Here is a 15,001-nt window from a genome sequence, read left to right as displayed (position 1 = left end):
GTGCGGATATTGCGAATGTTGGCTCACTGGAAACACTCTGCTACACCAGTGGGTCTCAAAGTGGGGTCCAGGGACCCTCATGGTTCCTTGAGGGGGTTCCAAATGGCCCCTTATGGTAGTATAAATCTGAGAGTGTACACTCTCAGAGTTATGGGGGTCCTTGAAATTAAAGTGGTGTGAGAACCACGGTGCTACACTAAATGGAACAGAGCCTTCATTAGTATCATTGGTAACATCTGTGAAGGAAGTAAGGCTCAATTTCTTTCCAATATGGCTGCTGTTCATAGAGCCTATTGATACGATGATGTAACGTCCCGGAAATCTGCCAGAATTCTACCCCCAATGCCTGGGGTAGAAAGCTGGGTTTATTGGCTCAGATGCCCATGCCTGGGGTAGAATACTGGCATTATTAGCTCTCATGCCAGGGCGACGCTGAAGAGCTATAGTGAGCCCATATGAGGCCGGTGGAATGTCCTCCCCGTCTTTCCAATAGATCCCTCCTGATGACGCACTCGTCCTGGATGCCTGCCGGCCACAACTAGCGGCGCAGCTTTCTATTGGCCGCAGTTTGCACTGTGGTGCACATTACTGAAGTACATTTATGGATACTTTCTCTGCGCTACATTTCAAAGACAAATATTGTACTTTTGACTCCCATTACTAGGAAGGGAAAAACTACAATATGAATTAATCACTTAAGCCCCATTTCAAACATAGAGAAAATAGCAGATCTACTTGGCTCTAAGATAAACAAATAAATGCATATAGCTACAGTATGTAAACATAGCTACATGCATTCATCAAAACTAAAACCAAACTTTGCATTTCTCTATAGAAACAAAGCTTGCTTTGATTCCAACAGTAAAAAAAACTGTTGATTCAAGCCACAATCGTATCAGTTCTAAATTATGTCGATATTATGTCCATGCATTCTGCTCCCTCCTCACTAAAGCCACTTGATGCAGTCTACAACTCAGCCCTCCGGTTTATAACTGGAGATGGGTTTATACCCATCACTGTAGGCTTTATGAAAAGGTTGGTTGGGCATCATTGGCTATGAGACGGGAACACTGTACTGTTTGCATCTACAAAGCCTTACTTAAGAAATTGCCTAATTATTAACAGCCTATTAGAATCTAAAGTTGGCCATCACCACACCCGTTCTCAATTCTGAAGTTAGTTCTGAACTGTAAGGCGGCCTTTCGTTGCTATGCCCTTCACACGTGGAACTGTCTACAATCAGTTCTAAAACTGGAGTACTTGATTTCACTTGATTGCTTTAAAATACTTGTGAGGAATACTCTGAGATCTAACTGTACTTGTACATTCTGAAATGTTTATTATCCTGTAATGTATTTGTGTTTAAATTGTATGCTTCGTACATTGTAATCAGGGCGTCATTGGAAAAGAGAGCTGTCTCTAAATTGACCTTCCTGAATAAATAAAGGTGAAAGGAAAAGAAGATATGTTTGTCTTTTACTCAGTCTGAACTAAGGTTAATGTGAGCAGCAAAGGCCTCCAAGAAACAAACAGACAGTGATAGAGGGTGATTATTATTGCCGCACTGTCTGCCACGCAGGTCGTTAACACAAACGGACACGCAATGAAGCATTATATGGAATATAGGCCTGGCATGGCATGATGTGTTCTCCGTTGGACGGAGTTCAAGGCAGTTGTTTCTGTGCACAGAGGAATGTCGAACAGCTCTCGCACGCCAGTGCATTTTACAGCACCAGATCCTGGCCCTGGGCCTGCTTGCCACCACAACAGAGAGAGGAGCTACAGTTATGTCCCCCCTAATGGGTTTGTGCATTGAGTTTACATGGAGTATGTGTGTTCCCATGCATATGATGGGTGTTCCCTACATGTCCCGATAGGCCAGGGGTCACTATGCTAACTGAGTGCTACCAACAGCTTTTAGATGTTCAAGCTGTGCTGTGCTGTGCTGTGCTGTGCTGCGCAGAGGAGGATAATGCTGTCCGGCAGGAACCAGCTAACTCCATTTTTCCGCTTTTGCATTTTTTTCCATAAATCAGTGCTATTGAACATCCTTTACGTCTGTGTGTTGGTAAAAAAAAATGAACCAATGGAAAGTATTAAAACGTGCTTCTGAGAAAACCAGCTAACTCCATTGGATCCTCAATCTTTAGCTGTAGTTAGCTGGTTTAGCTGACTCCAGGCTCCACCCCCTTTTGACCTCCAACCTCATTGATAGCTTGGAGGTCCATTCAGATGTTCTTCTTATCAATGATGAACAAAACCTCATAACTCCATTTTAGTTTAGTTTTTTTTCATTTCCTGAAAAATGAACATTTTGGAGTTCGCTGGTTCCTGCCGGACAGCAGAGATATTGATCATGTGAGGATATTAATTATTTGTGTCAGAGTTCTTCCCTTTGTTTTCAGACAGAATCGCATACAGCAAAGGGAGATTACGGTTCAAAAAAGAAGAAAATCCTTGGCACTCTTCAAATAAAAAGAAAAAGCTTTAATGAAAGGCTAGTTAATCTCTGAACGGATTAGAATCAAGCCTACATCGGCCTTCCTCAGGGCAAGCAGGATTACGGTTTGTTTACGTCTTCTTTTGTATTTCATTTATGCTTGATAAATTGTTCCCATGCTCCCTATGTGTTGACAAAAAACCCAACTGTGACAGACCACCATGCCAGACACTGGCAGAGAGAAAGGTCTCAACTTTGTACAAACTAATGATTTGTTATTATTTATTAATTTGCACAATGTATATTGTACTTCCTCTCTATTATGTTTATCATTGTGTATTGAATCAATTTTATACAAAGAGGAGCAGTCTAACAGGCAGAGTGGAACGGGAGCAGCGTCCAGTGTCCAGTGTCCACACAGAGCACATGGGAAAAGATACTGAAAGGTTAGAGGTCAGACCCAAGAGGATGGATGTCCCAATACTGAACCTGGACATAAAGACCTTCTGACTCCATCTTTACGATGTGATTATAAGACATTTCCGTTCAGGACACATACACAGCCAAGTTTCTACACGGCTACCATCAGAATGTTGAACAAGGCATGAACACGTGTTTGTTTAACCATGTGAAATATGTGTTGTTTGTTTATTCTTTTTTTTTTTTACATTTCCATACTGCACAAACTGGTCTTTGAAACAGCACCTTAAGAAACATTGTACCTGCACGCTGCTACTGTTTTTTCACCTGCTAATGATTCAAAATAACACCGGCAGGGAGTTCTGCCGCGCCTCAGCCTAACGAAAGGCAGGTCTGGTGTGTCACAGGAGCAGGACACAACAGCATAAACGTAGTAAACGCACTGGAGCAGCTCAACAATAAGCCTTTCTTTGGGTGCTAAGTATACAAATACAATACATTCTTGTATTTGATAGCACCGTAATAAAAGACAGGCTTATTCCCAAGCTGCTCCAGTGTGTTTTCTTCGTTTATGTTATCAGGTACATATCTTCCTTATACGCTATCTGTATATGTACAGTATATACATATATATATATATATATATATATATATATATATAGTCTCCAGAGAAGTTTCCAGAGAACATTGTGACCCTAAACACAGTCGAGTGTTTGAGAAATCCGTTACTGGTCGTCTTTGACTTGTTTTGAAGTTACCACTTTAAAAATGTTTAGAATTTGAACACTCCATATTCTATTTATACCAATGCTAGTCTACGGCTGGCCACAAATCTGTCACTGTGCCCTTCTGAGGCAAATGGTCACTCAGCACCAATGGTATAAACAGGGTTGTGTGTCACTCTGGAACACTTCTGCCAGCAATGATTAATGACTCAAAACAACTTCATTTGTTGGCTCTTCTGATCTAAGTGCTGTAATGTTGAACTCGCAAATTGATCACGAATGCCAACAACAATTGAAAGATAAAACAAACGCAAACCTCCAGAGAATAAAAACTCAACACTAATATCTGTCATGCTTCACACAAATATAGAGTGATGCCAACAGCTCTTCTATTTACGGTTTGATGATAATGAAAGCTCATTATGAACACAACGAGACAGGCAGAAGCATCTGTTGTTATGATGAAGTTTATTATAGCAAAAGTAGCAGATCCAAAAGCTCAAAACGCGTCGATTTGCGCCGTGTTTCGAGCTTGTAGATCTACTACTTTTGCTACTTTTGTGTGACGCTGTAGTATGATCAAGTAGGGCGTTAATTTACGAAAAAACACAAAAAGTGTTAATACAGAGTATTTTCATATTGTGGTATTGATATCTTTATTTCAGTAAAATATGTGAGTACTTCTTCCACCCATGCAGAGAACAATTTGGAGCAGAAAGTGACACTCCTCAGTTCACCAGCTGAAGCACAGCAGTCAGCGCCTCTACAGACATGAAAACATAGACATTTTGCACGGAATTGACTAAACTGGCTCTATGTTACGGCAATTAAACAGAAATAGAGTCTTACATTATTCAGTGATGCAGACAGACGGCAACATGTACACGCAGCCTTATGGCAGTGGTTCTCAAACCTTTTCATGTCAAGGACCCCCAAATGAATATGCATCTGGCGGTGGACCCCCAACTATGTATATAGGTTTAAAGATGCAGGTTTAAATGTAACATTTCTCTTCTTCCCCCGGATTTGAACCCGGTTTCCTGCGCAAGTGCTGACATTTTTTACTATTGAGCTAATAGAGCCTGCCTGCTTGCTCAGGGGATACATTTAATATTGACCATCAGGTCAAAATTTGTGTCAGATCCTGTGTCTAAGTGAGACATGACCTTTTTACACAATCTAAATGTCTCAATAGAAGAGCAGGGAGACAAAATACAACCACCCCAATGGTATAAGTTATATTGTATTAACATACTCTACCACAGTGGTTCCCAAACCTTTTAGCTCAAGACCCAAAAGAGAAATTAGACGTTTGCCCGGGACGCAATCTAGTAAATAGCTCAAAATGTGTCGCTTTGCCCCGCGTTGTGAGCTTGTGGATCTGCTATTTTCACTACTTCTTAAACTTATTGTCTCCGCCAGGCCGAAAGGCATGGCGAGAGAGTATGTTTTACCCTCCGTCCGTCCGTCCGTGTGTGTGTGTGTGTGTGTGTGTGTGTGTGTGTGTGTGTCTGTGTGTGTGTCCTGTCCGTGTGTTAGCAGCCAATCTCTGGCACCGTTGGCCCGGTCGCTGCGAAACTGTGCTCGCACACTCCCTGGATGCCAATTCAGAACCTCTGCCTCAAATTTTTCACATGGAGGCCATTTTTTTTACATTACTCCTACAGATTTTATCCAAACGTCATGCAAATCGGTACACAGTATCTCTATAGTCATGTGATCAACACGTATCTGTCCGATTTCCCATATTCCATCCTCATTGGCTAAGGTTCGCTTCGAAAATTTGCAGGATTGGTCCGTTTTGAACAAAATGCCTCAAATCATGAACGCAGCTTGCGATTTCCGTGACATTTCACAATCACATTCCCACTAGGCCAAGGAAGAAATGCCACCATTTTTCACAATGGCCTGTTATAGCGCCACCAGCAGGTCTAATTTAGCAAAACACATTTTTGGAACAAAATTCCTCAAATCATGAATGCAGTGTCCGATTGCCGTGAACGACCTAAGACTAAATGGCACCCTTTTCACATTGGCCTAGTGCCACCAGGAGGCCACAATAAAGTACCTGACCTGGCGGAGACCTGTGCTCCGAGGAGCACTTTTTCTAGTTTTTACATGTATTTATGGAAATTGTTCGATTTTATTTATGAAATGCTTTTGAAAAATGTTGGAATTGTCTTTAATTGATGAACAGTTGTGACTTTTTTTTGTTTAAACGTTTTGAAAATCTTTTGAAATATGTTTTTATGCAGGAAACAAAAAAAGTCACAACTGTTCATCACAACCCATAAAAACTGGTCCGCGACCCAAACACAGGTCAGACAGTGATCGCCTCACTGCTCCTGTACTAAAAGACGTGAGCATATTAGCCCTGTCCTTGCCTCACTTCACTGGCTCCCTGTTCATTTTAGAATCGATTTGAAGGTGATTTTATTTCCTTATAAATCACTAAATGGGCTGGTTTAAATGTAACATTTCTCTTCTTCCCCCGGATTTGAACCCGGTTTCCTGCGCAAGTGCTGACATTTTTTACTATTGAGCTAATAGAGCCTGCCTGCTTGCTCAGGGGATACATTTAATATTGACCATCAGGTCAAAATTTGTGTCAGATCCTGTGTCTAAGTGAGACATGACCTTTTTACACAATCTAAATGTCTCAATAGAAGAGCAGGGAGACAAAATACAACCACCCCAATGGTATAAGTTATATTGTGTTAACATACTCTACCACAGTGGTTCCCAAACCTTTTAGCTCAAGACCCAAAAGAGAAATTAGACGTTTGCCCGGGACGCAAACTAGTAAATAGCTCAAAATGTGTCGATTTGCCCCGCGTTGTGAGCTTGTGGATCTGCTATTTTCACTACTTCTTAAACTTATTGTCTCCGCCAGGCCGAAAGGCATGGCGAGAGAGTATGTTTTACCCTCCGTCCGTCCGTCCGTCCGTCCGTGTGCCATACCTCTCTGCGCTCGTGGAAACTTATATCCCAGCTAGGGATCTGAGGCCTGCTGACAAGCTGTTGCTGGTCACTCATAAGACTCATAAAAAGAGCAGGGGTGACCGTGGGAAGGAAGTAAGAAGAGGCCCAATTTCTTTCCAATATGGCTGCTGTGCATAGCCCATCAGATCTTCCCAGTCAATTGGGGTTTTCAAAGCCCTACTAAAAACCCATCTGGCTTTTAACTAAATTTGAGTTCACCTAATTTGTTTTTAACTTTGCACCTTTTGCTACGTGTTAATGCATTTTTCAGTTGATGTTTTTCTTTTGTTTTGATGCTTTGAATTGTTTTTGTTGAATTGTTTTGATGCTTTTCTTTTGCTTTGATGCTTTTAATTGTTTTTGTTTTGACCCTGTGCAGCGCTTTGGTCAGCTCGGCTGTTGTAGACGTGCTATGTAAATAAAGTTTGATTTGATTTGATTTTGATGAGCAGGTTGGTGCCTTGCATGGTTTCCTTTGCCTTTGAATCCATATAAAAGGGTTTACTTTTTTGAAAATAGCCGATCTACAAGTTCACAACACAACATGTAGATCGGCTAAATGAGAACATGAAACTGGCAACTATTTTCACTATTTCTTCCCTCAATTTAAGGGATTTTTTGTTTTTGCTTTCAACTTAAAACTTTTTTTGGGGAGTGCAATGTTTTTGAAAATCTTTTGAAATAATAATATAAAAGATAATAATTAAAAACAAAATGTATGAAGAAAAAAATAAAGGGCATTTACTCACGACCCATACAAATTGGTCCGCGACCCACATATGGGTCCCGAGTCCCGACCCACTGTTTGGCAAACAGTGCTCTAAATGGTAAATTGGTAAACAGATTGGACAAAATTGAATTGTATTCATTAAAAAAGTTACATAGTGCTGCTTTAAATCTGTTAAACAGATTTTTATGCTATATTAACACATTTTGGGGGACCCACTGGAACCCCCTCAGGGACCCCTGGGTCCCCGGACCCCACTTTGAGAACCATTGCCTCATTAGAATGATGTAATTGTAATGGGTGGTGCAGAGGGTGTTGCAGCATATAGTATGAATTAAATCATAGAGGGTGCCACTATAAAGTCACAGAGCTAACTCCATTGTGCTCATCCAATAATCTTTTATGAGATGGTGGGCCCACAACAATTCTGTTGTCCCTTACTACTGCTATGGGGTAACCATAAAACATTTGCTTTTCTTCTTCATTAAAAATATTTCACCCACATAACCATATGATCTACTTTTAATTAGTTCTAATTTGAGGGTCACATACATAAGGGGAGGGACTTCCCAGCATGCCTCAGGGCACACACACGATTGAGTTTATTGTTCTATTGTAATTCAATTAACTTATTGTTTAATATAGGAGCGTTTTATGGGGTGTCTGTATTGCGTTATGTTATCCTTTATTCTATGTGTTTAACCATGAGGGATAAGTTTGCAAGTCACACCCGCTCTATTTGAGCTCCTTTTCATTTTCACTGGGCTAATAATTGGTGCCAAACTGTGATAGCGTTAAAAACTAAAGTGTTCCGAAAGATGGTGTCCTGACTTCTTCCAAAAGATGACAAATCCTCTGGTCATTATCCATCATCGGTACTTGAGTACTGGATTCTTGCTTTTTAAAATACTTAGGTATTCCAAAGTATAAATTGATCTGCTATTTTCACTATTAATGATATACAGTATAATATGTCAGGATACCAATCTTATCCAATCAGGAGAAAGAACTCATACAGGATACAGTAAATTACAAACACACAAGTGAAATTGGAAGTGATGATGACACAAAGGAATTGGAACTGGAACACTATCAAATTGAAGCTGATGAATGGGTTATTTCTCAGAAAATCTGTCTGAAATTGTCAACCCACCTGAAAATGTATTTTCTGTTTATCAAAGAGCCGGAGAGATGGGGAAACCCCTGAACAAACACTCTATACTAATAGCCATGATTAACATCACAATATAGAGCTTTAACATTTTAACAAATACGTGCGTACTGGTGTTTGAGTACTTTGTCCACGTCTGTCGATCATTCTATAGGCTCTATGCACAGCAGCCATATTATCACTTCCTTCACAGGTGTTAACAATGATACTAATGAAGGCTCCGTTCCATTTAGTCTAGCACAGTGGTTTCCACGATCCCCATAACTCTGAGAGTGTACAAAATGGAACCATTTGGTTCCATTTGTACACTCTCAGAGTTACACACCTGTAAGGGGCCATTTGGAAGAGGGTGTAACAGAGTGTTTCCAGTGGGCCAACATGCACAATACCAGCACCCTGACTCTGTTTGACCAGAATGGAACAGAGCCTTCATTAGTATCATTGGTAACACCTGTGAAAGTCTTCATAATATGGCTGCTGTGAATAGAGCCTATGACATCAAATGTGATGATGATGCTCAGAGGACTGCTGGCTTCTCAGACCAAAGCAGACAGGGAGACCTGCCCCGCCCCAGTGGCCCATAACATCATGTGACAGGCAATAAATCAATGTCATTCTCTCCTCTTTACTAATGACATATTCCCCTCCAGTGACACTTTGGTTTGGATGGATTTATGTCCTCATGACTCACAGTGTTATTAATACGCCTCCCCAAGCTCACCCAGCCAGTAGCTGGTAGGGAGGAGGTGGTGTATGAGCAATAGGGGAGGGAGATGGTGGGGGGGGAGTTGTAAAATACTGCCTGGCAGTGATGGAACAGAACTAAGTACATTTACTCAAGTGCTGTACTTTACTTGAGTAATTCCATGTTTCAATACTTCTACTCAACAACATCTCAGAGGCAAATATTAAAGGCGACTTTGCACTCCACAACATTTATATGACAGCTTTAGTTACTTGTTACTTTGCAGACATAAATTATTATCACAAAACATACATTAACCACTTAAGCCCTATTTTATTTATTGGCTATTCGAAAATTGTTTGTTTTGTTTGAAATTTCTTGATTTGCAAACTAAAAAGTAATATACAATTATACAATATAATTGTATTTTACTAATAAAAAATATACAATTTATAGAATTTGTGAAGATCGAAATCTTCAATCATTTTTGTTTTGTTTTGACTATGCAATGGTAGAATTACATTGTATTATGTTTTAATTGTATTGTGAAGTGTGAATGTTTGGACCCCAGGAAGAAAAAAAAAATGTATACATGTTTTATCCTGCGATTTTTGTAACCCATTTTTTTCACCCGGTGCCAATTTCCTAAGTGATCCTGGGCGCTACACCAGCCCTACACCAGCGCTGCACCAGTCCCCCACAGCCTGGGGAGGCCAGGGCCGAGCTCATGCTTCCTTCAGTGCATGAGAGCCAACTGACCTTCTTGTCACCTGACAGGGGGGAGTTTCCCTGGTAGGACGTAGCGCGTGGAAGGAACACGTTATTCCAACCAGTTCCCTTCCCCTCCATCAGGCGCCCCGGCTTTCATGAGGGAGGCGGTATAGTGACCAGGATTACTACATGTTTTTGTGAGGGTATTAACTACCCTGGGAGAACATGCAAACTCCACACAGAGTAGGCCCTTTCGCCAACCCCACCTAGGGTATGGGCGCTGATGACACGGAGGAGAAGACACGCCCGCAGCGTCCCCGGCGTGAATCAAACCCAGGACTTTCTTGCTGTGGTGAGGACTAATGGGGATCCGTAACAAACAATAAACAATATTGCTACTTTTGCAATATAAGTAAAAAAAATAAATCAGAGTAATTGTTCCATCACTGATCCTTGAGAGATCAAACATGGATGTGAAATCGTCAAATGAAAGTCATGCATTATGAGCCTGGCTGGATGATTTTATAGAGCTGCAAGGATCAAAGGACCGTGTTTGTCCTTGCCACTTATATTAGATGACATGCAATATGATGGTGTAGCACATATAGTAATTTCACATATTCATTCTGCAGACATTCATCTTGCGTATAATTTAAATCCACTCAGGTGTTGTCAAAATCGGCTGGTCCCAAACAAGATCTACCTTTCATAAATGTGTTTTTAATTGGTCTGGGCTGTTACACATTTTAAACTATTTTAGATACATTATTGTGTGTTATATGTGGTACCACCAGTAAAGCAAAGACCCACTTTCCTTTTATCCATCCGTGTCAAAACAGTAGCTGTGGTCTGTCCTAGACGCTCTACCCTGATGGATCTGCAGAAGTGGCAAAAGAAAGGCACCCCGGGGCAAGACAGTAAGAGCGAGATCCCAAAGACGAGAATTACAAGGCCCTTTAGGGGAAAGAATGTGTGTGCATATATATGAGAGAGCGAGAGCGAGAGCGAGAGCGAGAGCGAGAGCGAGAGAGAGAGAGAGACACACACACACACACACACACACACACACACACACACACACACACACACACACACACACACACACACACACACACACACACACACACACACACACACACACACACACACACAGAGGTTTTGAGAGAGAGAGAGAGAGAGAGAGAGAGAGAGAGAGAGAGAGAGGGGGCAATAAGTGCAAAGTGAAAGGTGGGGGGGTTGGACGGATGACTCCACCATTACTTTGTGGCTCTGGGCTATGTCAGAGCCAACACTGTCACCGTCCCTCCAGCTCCTCTAGCCTCTCCTCTGTGGCTCACCTTGTGGTTGACCTTGCACTCTTTGCCTACTGGCTGTGGGCTTGCCTCTGTATCTGGTCACAACTGACAGTGAGTAGTAATATGAAGACCTGGTGGTCCCCAGGACCAAGCACCGGACCTGGGGCGATATAGGGCTTTTACTGTTGCGGCCCCATCCCTGTGGAACGCACTCCCCAAAGAAGCCCCCACGGCCCACCCTCCCATCCTTCAAAACCGCTCTCAAAACCCACCGGCAGGGTTGCCAGATCTGCTTATTATAATTTCCCCGCAAGATTTTATTTGAAAATAGCCCATCGACAAGCTCACAAGCTCACAAGCTCACAACGCGTCGCAATGAGCTTGTAGATCTGCTATTTTCAAATAGCTGCTGTATATGTTAAAGTGCTGTCAGTGCTCATGTGGCCCATCGTCGCTTCTTTTGGGCTGGTTTTCCTAGACCTGGTTGCTTGTTTCCCTCACAGAATCTGGCAACACTGCCCACCGCTTCAATATTGCTTTCTGCTTACCCCCTTGTTTTAGTGTTCTACAGTTTTTTAGGGTTACTTTTAGACATAGTTTTTTCTTTCCTGGTTTTTCTTTTCTTTTCTCCCTCCCCATGTAATGCAACTTTGAGTACTTAGCAAAGCGCTACATGAATGTGAGATATTATTTATTATTAATATTACATCAACGTTGGCTCTGGGGACCACCAGCTGTTTAAATTGACCCTCATGGGTCTAGTGCAGTGGTTCTCAAACTTTTTCATGTCAAGGACCCACAAATTGACACTTATTAGCCCGCGGACCCCCATTTGAAAAGATAAGCCAGGGACCCCCATAAGAGAAGATTTTTACGGCTCTAGCAGTGATTCTCAATCATTGTAATTTAAGGACCCCCAGTTTGACATGCATTAGGCTACAGACCCCCATTTAATGGCATTTCTATCTCTGGGACTCCAATTTATATTGTAAAATCAATGTTAATTTAACTCTGAGAGTGTACAAATGGAACCAAATGGACCCGTTAGGGTCCATTTGGTTCCATTTGTACACTCAGAGTTACAGACACATAAGGGTCCATTTGGTTCCTATAAATCATTTAGCTGGGGACCCCCTGGTATCCCCTCAAGTACCCCTGGGGGTCCCCGGACCCCACTTTGAGAACCAATGGTCTCTAGTGTTCCATTTGTAACACTGTCAGAGCCAAATTAAACACTGAGGATTTTACAGTGTAGATTGGGGTCCCAGAGATTTTTTCCTTTTTTACAAATTGTCAAGCGTGGGACTGTGGCCTAATATATTGAACCGTTCATATTATTTAGTGGGTCTCGAGCTAAATCGTTTGGGAACCATTGCTCTGTAGAGTGCAAACAAACATCAACTGACTGTCTGAGGGTTTTTTGTCAAGAAAGCGTCTTAGCTGTTAGTTCCACGGAGCAGAAACCGAAGCAGCCCAAAGGACGCCTCAAGCTGATCATGAAAAAGGATTCTGTCTAAAGAAGCCCTCACACAGTAAGCAGAGTATAAGCTCAGAGGTAAAAAAAAAAATTCAACACTTTGATTTTAACGTCGGATATTCAAAAATAGCAGATGTACAAGCTCGCAGCGGCACAAGCTTGTACATCTGCTATTTTTGAACAATTTTGAAAAATCTTTACATTTTTTAACACAAACATTTTCAGCTGGGGTGTCCGCGGCCATATATACATCAATTTGGGGGTCCTTGGCACGAAAATGTTTTGAGAACTACTGGTTTGGAAGGCATTTTGTAGAATCGGCCTCGGGTCTTAATGGGTTAATGTCCACCGGCGGTACATCACACCAGGAAACACGTCACTGACGCTGACATCTGTGCTCGTGGTTCTGCTTTGCTTGGATGGAAGTGACGCTGGAAGCCTGTCAGACCTCATCGGGGCTGGTGTGACGTGCGCGTAGGCACACACTCGCACTGTCACCAAATTGCATCTCGGGCTCCTGATGTGTATCCCGTCCCTCGGGCGACTTGATGAGAAAAGATAGAAACGCAACAAAAAAACTCCTCATCTATTTATATCGCTCCAAATTCAAACCTTTTTTATGTCAAGGAACCCCCAAATGAATATGTACCGAATGTCAAGGAACCCCATTCCTGAAAATGTGTTGTGCCAGGGACCCCCCCTGTTGTCAATATGTTTAAAAAATTATCCACATTTTGAAACAATGTTCAAGATTATAGCCGATTTATAAGCTCACAACCATAGACTGTAAAAAAATATGATGTCACCCACTGGTTTCTACAGACCCGTTTTGAAGCCACCTTTTCTGCAAATTCAAATCCACCATCTTTGAATTTCCGGTCCGGGAAAGCAACCGGAAATGCTTTGGCAGGGCAGCGAGTGCAGGTCTTCAGCCAGTAGAAGCCCTAGAACCATACCCTACTTTATCATCTACCTATATGAAAAATGTCAAGAGGGTCAACCGACGGCGGACGGGCGGACGATGGACGCCACAAACGTAACATACGGACCTCCGAGGCGCACCGTTGTTCCGAGCATGTAAACAGATTTGCAAAGCGTCAACGTCATTTCCTTGGGCGGTACTTCCGCCAAATTCCGGTACTTCCGTTTAGACACTCCACCGGCTAGGTCTTGCCCAGCGTGATAAGGACCTGAGACAGAATCTGGCCCTTTGTGCTTCCTAAGTCTGATGAACTGATAATCACAACTCACCCGACAGGAAAAGAAAACTAAAACAAAAACAAACTTTACACAGGGTGTCATGTCACAGCTCAATTCACTGGAAACTATGTGAGAATATGATGCTGCAAAACCATGAAAGCAGGTCACTTGTTCTCCCATCAAACAAAAGCCAGCTCTGACGTAGCTCCATGCCTGCAACTTAAACCACAAGAAATACTGCTTTTTCACAATCTGCCCTGTGTGTTTTTGTGCAACAGCTGGCTTGAGAGAAGGGCCCTAAGGGGGGCAACAGCATCACAGCAAATTAAAATGGCCTTCATTTACATGCTAAGATGAGAGAAAAGTTTGCACACTTCTTATTGAATTGTCCAAAAACAAAGGTTTTGTAAGGTGTGCGAGCCAAACAAAAGACCCAAGAAGACAGAAGGAATGCTTGCACACAGACATTTCAATGGGAATGTTTTGTGCAATGGCTTGAGAGGAAGGCCTTGTAGGGGGTGACAGTGTAGCTAATACCCGGCAATTGAACCCTGGTCTCCCGCGTTGAAAGCCAACATCTTAACCACTAGTCTAAAACGTAATTCCCCCTTGGTCGGGGGAGATATTAGGTTTTTGGTCATCAGGCAGGTCGGCTCTGAGCCACAGTAAATTAAAATGGCCAACAATTAATTACAAAAACGTACTAAAGGCATTAGGACAATGCCATGCACCTACAAATGAGTTGTTGGCTGAGATGGGTTGCAGTAAAATGCAAGCCATCTCATGTGTGTTGCAGTAAAATGCACTTGTTTAATTAGCACACACATACACACGCGCGCGCGCACGCACCCACGCTCACCCACACACATATATACAGTTTGTCACTGAAGACTTTGGCCTGGCATCTATAAATCCTTGGTAACTAAGCCTGGCATTGCAGGTGTGAATGTCGGCAACGATAGCGACAGAACAAGGAAACGGCAAAGGTATCATGACGTCAATGCATTTGTGTGTCAACAGGTTATCATCTTACTCATTACATGTTATTTGTACACGGCACGTCCCTCTTTCTTGTGTGTGAGAGAGTTCACAACATGGGAAAATACATTAAAACAAATTGGTGTGCTGCTCAAATATGAAGATATTTTATTACTTTTTAATTCATGTA

The sequence above is a fragment of the Gymnoscopelus microlampas genome (genome assembly GCF_963454915.1).
Source record: "Gymnoscopelus microlampas genome assembly, chromosome: 18".
Taxonomy (NCBI): Eukaryota; Metazoa; Chordata; class Actinopteri; order Myctophiformes; family Myctophidae; genus Gymnoscopelus; species Gymnoscopelus microlampas.
Note: the sequence above shows the minus strand (reverse complement) of the source record.